The sequence below is a fragment of the Myxine glutinosa genome, chromosome 4 (assembly GCF_964187855.1).
Source record: "Myxine glutinosa chromosome 4, kmMyxGlut1.1, whole genome shotgun sequence".
Classification (NCBI taxonomy): Eukaryota; Metazoa; Chordata; class Myxini; order Myxiniformes; family Myxinidae; genus Myxine; species Myxine glutinosa.
The window spans coordinates 102,925,534-102,932,417 of NC_136264.1; positions in this window are offsets into that span (position 1 = coordinate 102,925,534).

A 6,884-nucleotide genomic window follows, 5' to 3' on the forward strand; every position below is an offset into this window, starting at 1 on the left:
AACACAAAATGTCAGTTCAAATATTTATTAAACTAGGGGGCCCGTTGGTCCATTGGACCAAATTTTAATTGGGGACTTTTGGATCTTCAGGGATTTTTGGGTCTTTGATGACTTTTGGGTGTTTGGGGATTTTTGGGTCTTTTGGGTCTTTTTGGTCCTTGGGGACTTTTGGGTCATCTGCGGTTTTTGCGTCATCTGGGGTTTTTGGGTTTTCGGGGACGTTTGGTTCATTGGGACTTATTGGTCATCTGAGTCCTTGGGGCTTTTGGGTCATCAGAGACTTTTTGGGTCCTTGGGGACTTATGGGTTCTTGTGGACTTTGGGGTGATCTGGGTCTTTTGGGTCCTCGGGGACTTTTGGGTGATTTGTGTCATCTTGGTATTTTGGGTCCTCGGGGGTCTTTTGGGTCAAGTGTTGAAGGGTCTGCCAAGGTCTAAGGGGTCTCGGCAGTCTAAAGGGTTAAAAGGCACATTTGAATCGTGCGGAATTAATTAATAGACGTGAAAAAGTATGACACACTAGGCTAAATAGACATAGACACACACACACACACACACACACACACACACACCTCCATTTATCGTAGATTCAATTTGACTGGATTCCTTGTTCAGTCTGTTTTATACGACGGCATAAGTGATGAGCTGACGTAGCGAATCTGGCGCCGAGAAACCGTGACTCGAGATGGTTTATTGATCACGTGGTTTCCTTTTGCATTGACCCGCGACTGGAGGGTTCATGATCACGTGTTCCATGTGCGGTGTATAGCACTTGTACCTTGCTATTATTTTATTTTCACAAATGTAAAACTGAAAAACAAGGCCTTTCCCGAGACATGATATTTCTGCTGATATTATTTTATGCCACATAACATTATCATGCAGAACGCCGACACTGAGGAAAATGTGTCTAGCGGCTCCGCCCCCATCAAACTGGTTGACAGTCATAGCCACGCCCACCCCAGCCCTATTTAATTACAAAGGAATGTCGTTTTGTGTACTTTTTGAGGAATCATTTCAAGCCACGAGAATTATAATACCAAAGGATGTCGCAGGAAGTAAAACTTTGTCAAATGGTAGCAGAATCATTGCCATTGATCGAGGCAGCTCGGAAAAATGCCGTCTGAGGAAGATTATTATTATTACTAGGGCATGCCCGTACTATATATATATCTAAAATTATATCCCCCCCCCTCTATTTACATGAAATGGTTTGGTCCATTCGCAAAGCCAAAGCGAACGGCTTGCGAGTACGGTGACAATCCCCCCCCTCTATTTACATGAAATGGTTTGGTCCAAAGCGAACGGCTTGCGAGTACGGTGACAATCCCCCCCTCTATTTACATGAAATGGTTTGGTCCAAAGCGAACGGCTTGCGAGTACGGTGACAATCCCCCCCCCCTCTATTTACATGAAATGGTTTGGTCCAAAGCGAATGGCTTGCGGAGTTTGGTAAAGAAATCGCCATAGCGTGCACAAACGCGCAGGAAAGCGAAAGAATCGCAAATTAGTTTTAATTAGTTTTAAAACATAGTTTAACGCCAACATAGCGGCAACATAGTTTGCCAACGTGAAATAAATGAATACGCTCTCAAATGTGCCGTCCGAGGCAGAGTCTGTTCGCCACGTTCGGCACACGTGATAGCTCGCTGCTCTCTGATTGGTTGAATCGTTTTTTGGACATAGCTCGCTAACTACTTGTCCGATTAATATGAAACCTTGAAAAGGCACATCCTCGGGTCCCCAGCAATATACCTGGCAAGTTTCAAGTATATCGGACCCGTGGTTGTCGAGAAACAGCGGTCACAGACAGACACACAGAGATTACTGGCATTATAGATAGATTATCATTATTATTATTATTATTATGAACAAGAAGATGAATTCCCGGGTTTGACCGATCGCGTTTTTTCGCTATATTTTGCTTTTGCATTGGTCTGGAGAACTGAAAAGTGATCCCTTCCTCGACAATCAGCTGAACAGACCAGGTCAGTCTCATAGGTAGCCAAAGTGAGTTTTAAAAGAAGATAATGTGGCGGACACATTGTCAGTGGGCAATAATTCCGCGCACCAGCGGGTGGCGCGAGCGTCCGGGCGTGGAAGCGCAGCTCGGGCCACGCCCGGAACGAAGGCGTCACGAGGCGCAGGGTGGAACTGTGGACATGCCCCGCCTTTCGGCCGACCGGCCACGCCCGGGGGCAAGGCGTGGCCTCGGGACATATATGCGGGCTCGATAGTCGAGCCCGCCCAGTGCTTACGTGCGAGCTGTTAATAAAGCATTTCAGTTTGTACAACGCGTTGTGGCGTACCTTCTTGGCAAATGAATCGTGTGTGCACAGCACCACACTGGTGACCTCGACTGGTTCAGCCGTTGCTGACCCCTGAACGCGCCATGGCTACCAACGCTGTCGCCGTCAAACTCCCGGAGTTCTGGGAAGCGCAAGCCGATGTTTGGTTTGTGCAGGCTGAAGCTCATTTCCAGCTCCTGGGCATCACGGCGGACGAGACCATGTACTACCACGTGGTCGCCGCCCTCGGGCCAGGCACTGCCGTCCACGTCGTGTCCATCCTTCGGCGCCCGCCGGGCGACCACAAGTACGCGGCGCTCAAACGTCTCCTCCTCGCCACGTTCGGGCTCACGGAGGTCGAACGCACCGACAGCCTCCTGGACCTTCCCGCCCTCGGCGACACACGACCGTCCGTTCGGATGGATTTTATGCTGTCCCTCCTTGAAGACCAGCGCCCGGATTTCCTATTCCGAGCACTTTTCCTCCGCCAGCTACCTGTGCAGGTGCGGCTCGCGCTGGCCGGTTCAAAATTAACAGAACCCCGCGCCCTGGCCGGAGAGGCCGACAAATTTTTCGCGGCCTGCGACACGCAGTCGGTGTACGGTGCTGCCGTAGTGGATCCCGGTGCGGAGGCTACAGCGCCCCGTGCTTCCCTCGTGGCCGCTGCTACGCCCCACCCACTACTGCCACCACCACCGCCGCCGCCACCACCGCAAACCTGGTGCTACTATCATGCCAGGTTCGGCCGCAAGGCTAGAACGTGCCGCCCGCCGTGTTCTTTCGACGGGTCGGGAAACGACCGGGCCGGCGCTCACTTGCGGCCATGAGCGTCGGCCATTCCGGCAGCCTCCTGTTCATCACGGACACCTTGTCTGGTCGTCGTTTTCTGTGTGACACGGGAGGGCAGGTAAGCGTCCTCCCTGCCTCCGCGTCCGACAAGCGAGCCGTGGGCTGGGGCCCCGCCTTGCTCGCTGCCAACGGAACACCTATCCGCACATTCGGGAAGCGTTGCCTCTCACTGCGGTTCGGAGGGCAGCGCTTCAAATTGTCGTTCGTCACCGCCAGCGTGCCAATGGCCCTGCTCGGTGCGGACTCCCTTTGTGCGCATGGGCTGTTGGTGGACGTTAAGCGTCGACGTCTCGTCCAGGCTGAAACCTTCAGCTGGCTCACTTGTTCGCTGAGCGGCTCGTTGAGCAGCTCGCTGAGGTGCTCACCGAGCGGCTTGCTGAGTTGTTCCATCCCGGCGAGGTTAGTCTGCACGCTTCCGGCAGCGGACGAGTTTACCTGCCTCCTCGCCAGATTCCCGGCACTCACGCGGCCCACCTTTTCGGCGGTGGCCGTCAAACACGGGGTGGAGCACCATATCCCCACCGTCGGACCACCAGTCTAAGCCCGGGCACGCCGCCTCGACCCCACGAAGCTCGCCATGGCGAAAGCGGAGTTCGCCACGGTGGAGCGGCTGGGCATCGTTCGGCGCTCCAACAGCGCTTGGGCCTCTCCTCTGCACATTGTGCCCAAGCCCGGCAGCGGATGGCGGCCGTGCGGTGACTACCGCCGGCTCAACGACGCCACCACCCCCGACCGCTACCCAGTCCCGCATATTCAGGACTTTTCCGCCCGGTTGGCAAACACGACCGTTTTCTCCAAGGTGGACCTCATCCGGGGCTACCACCAGGTCCCCGTACAACCGGACGATGTACCAAAGACGGCCGTCATCACCCCTTTCGGCCTCTTTGAGTTCCTGCGGATGCCTTTTGGGTTGAAAAATGCGGCCCAGGCATTGGCCCAAGCCCAAGCGCTTTTGCCGAACAAGGCCCAAGCGCTGTTGGAGCGCCGAACGATGCCCAGCCGCTCCACCGTGGCGAACTCCGCTTTCGCCACGGCGAGCTTCGTGGGGTCGAGGCGGCGTGCCCGGGCATAGACCGGTGGTCCGACGGTGGGGATATGGTGCTCCACCCCGTGTTTGACGGCCACCGCCGAAAAGGTGGGCCGCGTGAGTGCCGGGAAACTGGCGAGGAGGCGGGTAAACTCGTCCGCTGCCGGAAGCGTGCAGACTAACCTCGCCGGGACGGAACAACTCAGCAAGCCGCTCGGTTCCAGCGGCTCATGGACAGCATCTTGCATGACTTACCTTTCATCTACGTCTACCTGGACGACATCCTAGTCGCGAGCGCGTCCCAGGAGGAGCACCTGCTCCACCTCCGCACGCTCTTCGAACGCCTGGGCCAGCATGGCCTGATAATCAACCCCGCGAAGTGCCGTTTCGGCGTCACCGCCATCGACTTCTTGGGGCACCGCGTCACCAGGCACGGGGCCATCACTTTACCGGCCAAGGTGGAGGCGGTCAGGAGTTTCCCGTGCCCCCGCACGATCAAGGGGCTCCAGGAATTCCTGGGCATGGTGAATTTTTATCACCGCTTCGTGCCCCGCATCGCCCAGCTCCTGCGCCCCCTGCACGAGGCCCTCCGGGGGAAGCCGGGCAAAGGTGACATCGCCCTGGACGGAGCCGATGGCCGCGGCGTTCGCGGGCGCAAAGCTGGCTTTGGCCAATGCCACCATGCTGGCGCACCCGGCGCCCGATGCACCAATCGCCCTCACCACCGACGCGTCGGACTACGCGGTGGGCGCGGTGCACGAGCAGTGGGTGAGTGGTGCTTGGCAGCCGCTGGCGTTTTTTAGCCGGCAGCTTCGCCCGCACGAACGCCGCTACAGCACCTTCGACCACGAGATGCTCGGGCTCCACCTGGCTGTCCGACACTTCCGCCAGCTGCTCGAGGGCCGCCCATTCATGGCTTTCGTCGATCACCAGCCCCTTGTTTTTGCGATGGCCATGGTCATGGTCGGCCCGGCAGCAACGTCACCTCTCTGTCGTGTCCGAGTACACGACGGACATCCGTCACATTGCGGGTAAGGACAACCCAGTGGCGGATTGCCTTTCCCGGTCCGTCGCACATGCGGTCCACCTCGGGATCGACTATGCCCGGATGGCGGAGGACCAGACCGCCGACCCCGACATCCAGGCCTTGCGGACTGCCGTCACGGGCCTCCGAGGTGCCGTTCGACGTCGCAGGCACTGCCCTCTTGTGCGACGTCTCCCTCGGCCGGCCTCGCCCCATCGTGCCCGCTGGTTGGCAGCGCCCGGTTTTTGACGCCATCCACGGCCTGTCCCACCCGGGCATGAAGGCCTCCCAGAAGCTCGTCGCGGCCAGGTTCGTCTGGCATGGCCTCAGGAAGAACGTCCGCGACTGGGCCAGGACGTGCCTCGCGTGCCAGCGCGCAAAGGTCCACCGCCACACCCAGGCCCCGTTGGCCCCGTTTACGGTGCCCGAGCGTCGGTTCGACCATGTCCACGTCGACTTGGTGGGACCTCTGCCCCCCTCGTGGAGTTTCACCCACCTCCTCACCATGGTGGACCGCACCACCCGGTGGCCGGAGGCCGTGCCATTGGCGGCGACGGCTGCGGCTGACGTCGCGCAAGCCTTCGTCACCACGTGGGTTGCCCGGTTCGGTGCCCCCTCGGACATCTCATCCGACCGTGGAACCCCAGTTCACCTCGGAGCTCTGGGGAGCGGTTGCGCAAGCGCTCGGCGTCAAGCTGCACCGCACCACGGCCTACCACCCCCAGGCCAACGGCCTGTGCAAGCGCTTTCATCGCTCAATGAAGGCCGCGCTCCGGGCCAGCCTCCGTGACGGCAGCTGGGCCGACAGGCTCCCCTGGGTCCTGCTGGGCCTCAGGACGGCGCCCAAGGACGACCTGCGTGCGTCCTCGGCGGAGCTCGTTTTCGGACAACCACTGCGGGTACCGGTCGAATTTATCCCCGACTCCATGGCTCCTTGGTCCGCGGCGCAACAGCGCTCCACCCTGCAGGAGACCGTCAGGAGGTTTGCCCCGGTGCCGATGGCACACCACGGTTGCCCGTCCGCCCACGTCGCCCCGGAGCTTCGCACGGCAGAGTACGTTTTCGTCCGGCACGACGCCCACCGGGCACCGCTGCGGCCCCCGTACGACGGGCCCTTCCACGTGCTGGAGACCGGGGACAAACATTTCATCGTGGACATCGGCGGTACTCCAGATCGTATCTCCGTGGACCGCCTCAAGCCAGCCCACCTCGATCTGGACCACCCCCCGCAAGCAGCTCTGCCTCCACGTCGAGGCCGCCCCCCGGCGGTCAGACCCCCGGCACCCCCCAGCCCTGCCGTCCCGCTGCCCCCCCAGCCCTGCACGCATCGCCAGAGGGCGTTTCGGCCGGGTCATCCGGCTTCCCCGCAAGCTCACCCTTCAGGTGCGCGGGAATTCTGGGGGGGGCGCGTGTGGCGGACACATTGTCAGTGGGCAATAATTCCGCGCACCAGCGGGTGGCGGGAGCGTCCGGGCGTGGAAGCACAGCTCGGGACACGCCCGGAACGAAGGTGTCACGAGGTGCAGGGTGGAACTGAGGACATGCCCCGCCATTCGGCCGACCGGCCACGCCCGGGGGCAAGGCGTGGCCTCGGGACATATATGCGGGCTCGATAGTCGAGCCCGCCCAGTGCTTACGTGCGAGCTGTTAATAAAGCATTTCACTTTGTACAACGCGTTGTGGCCTACCTTCTTGGC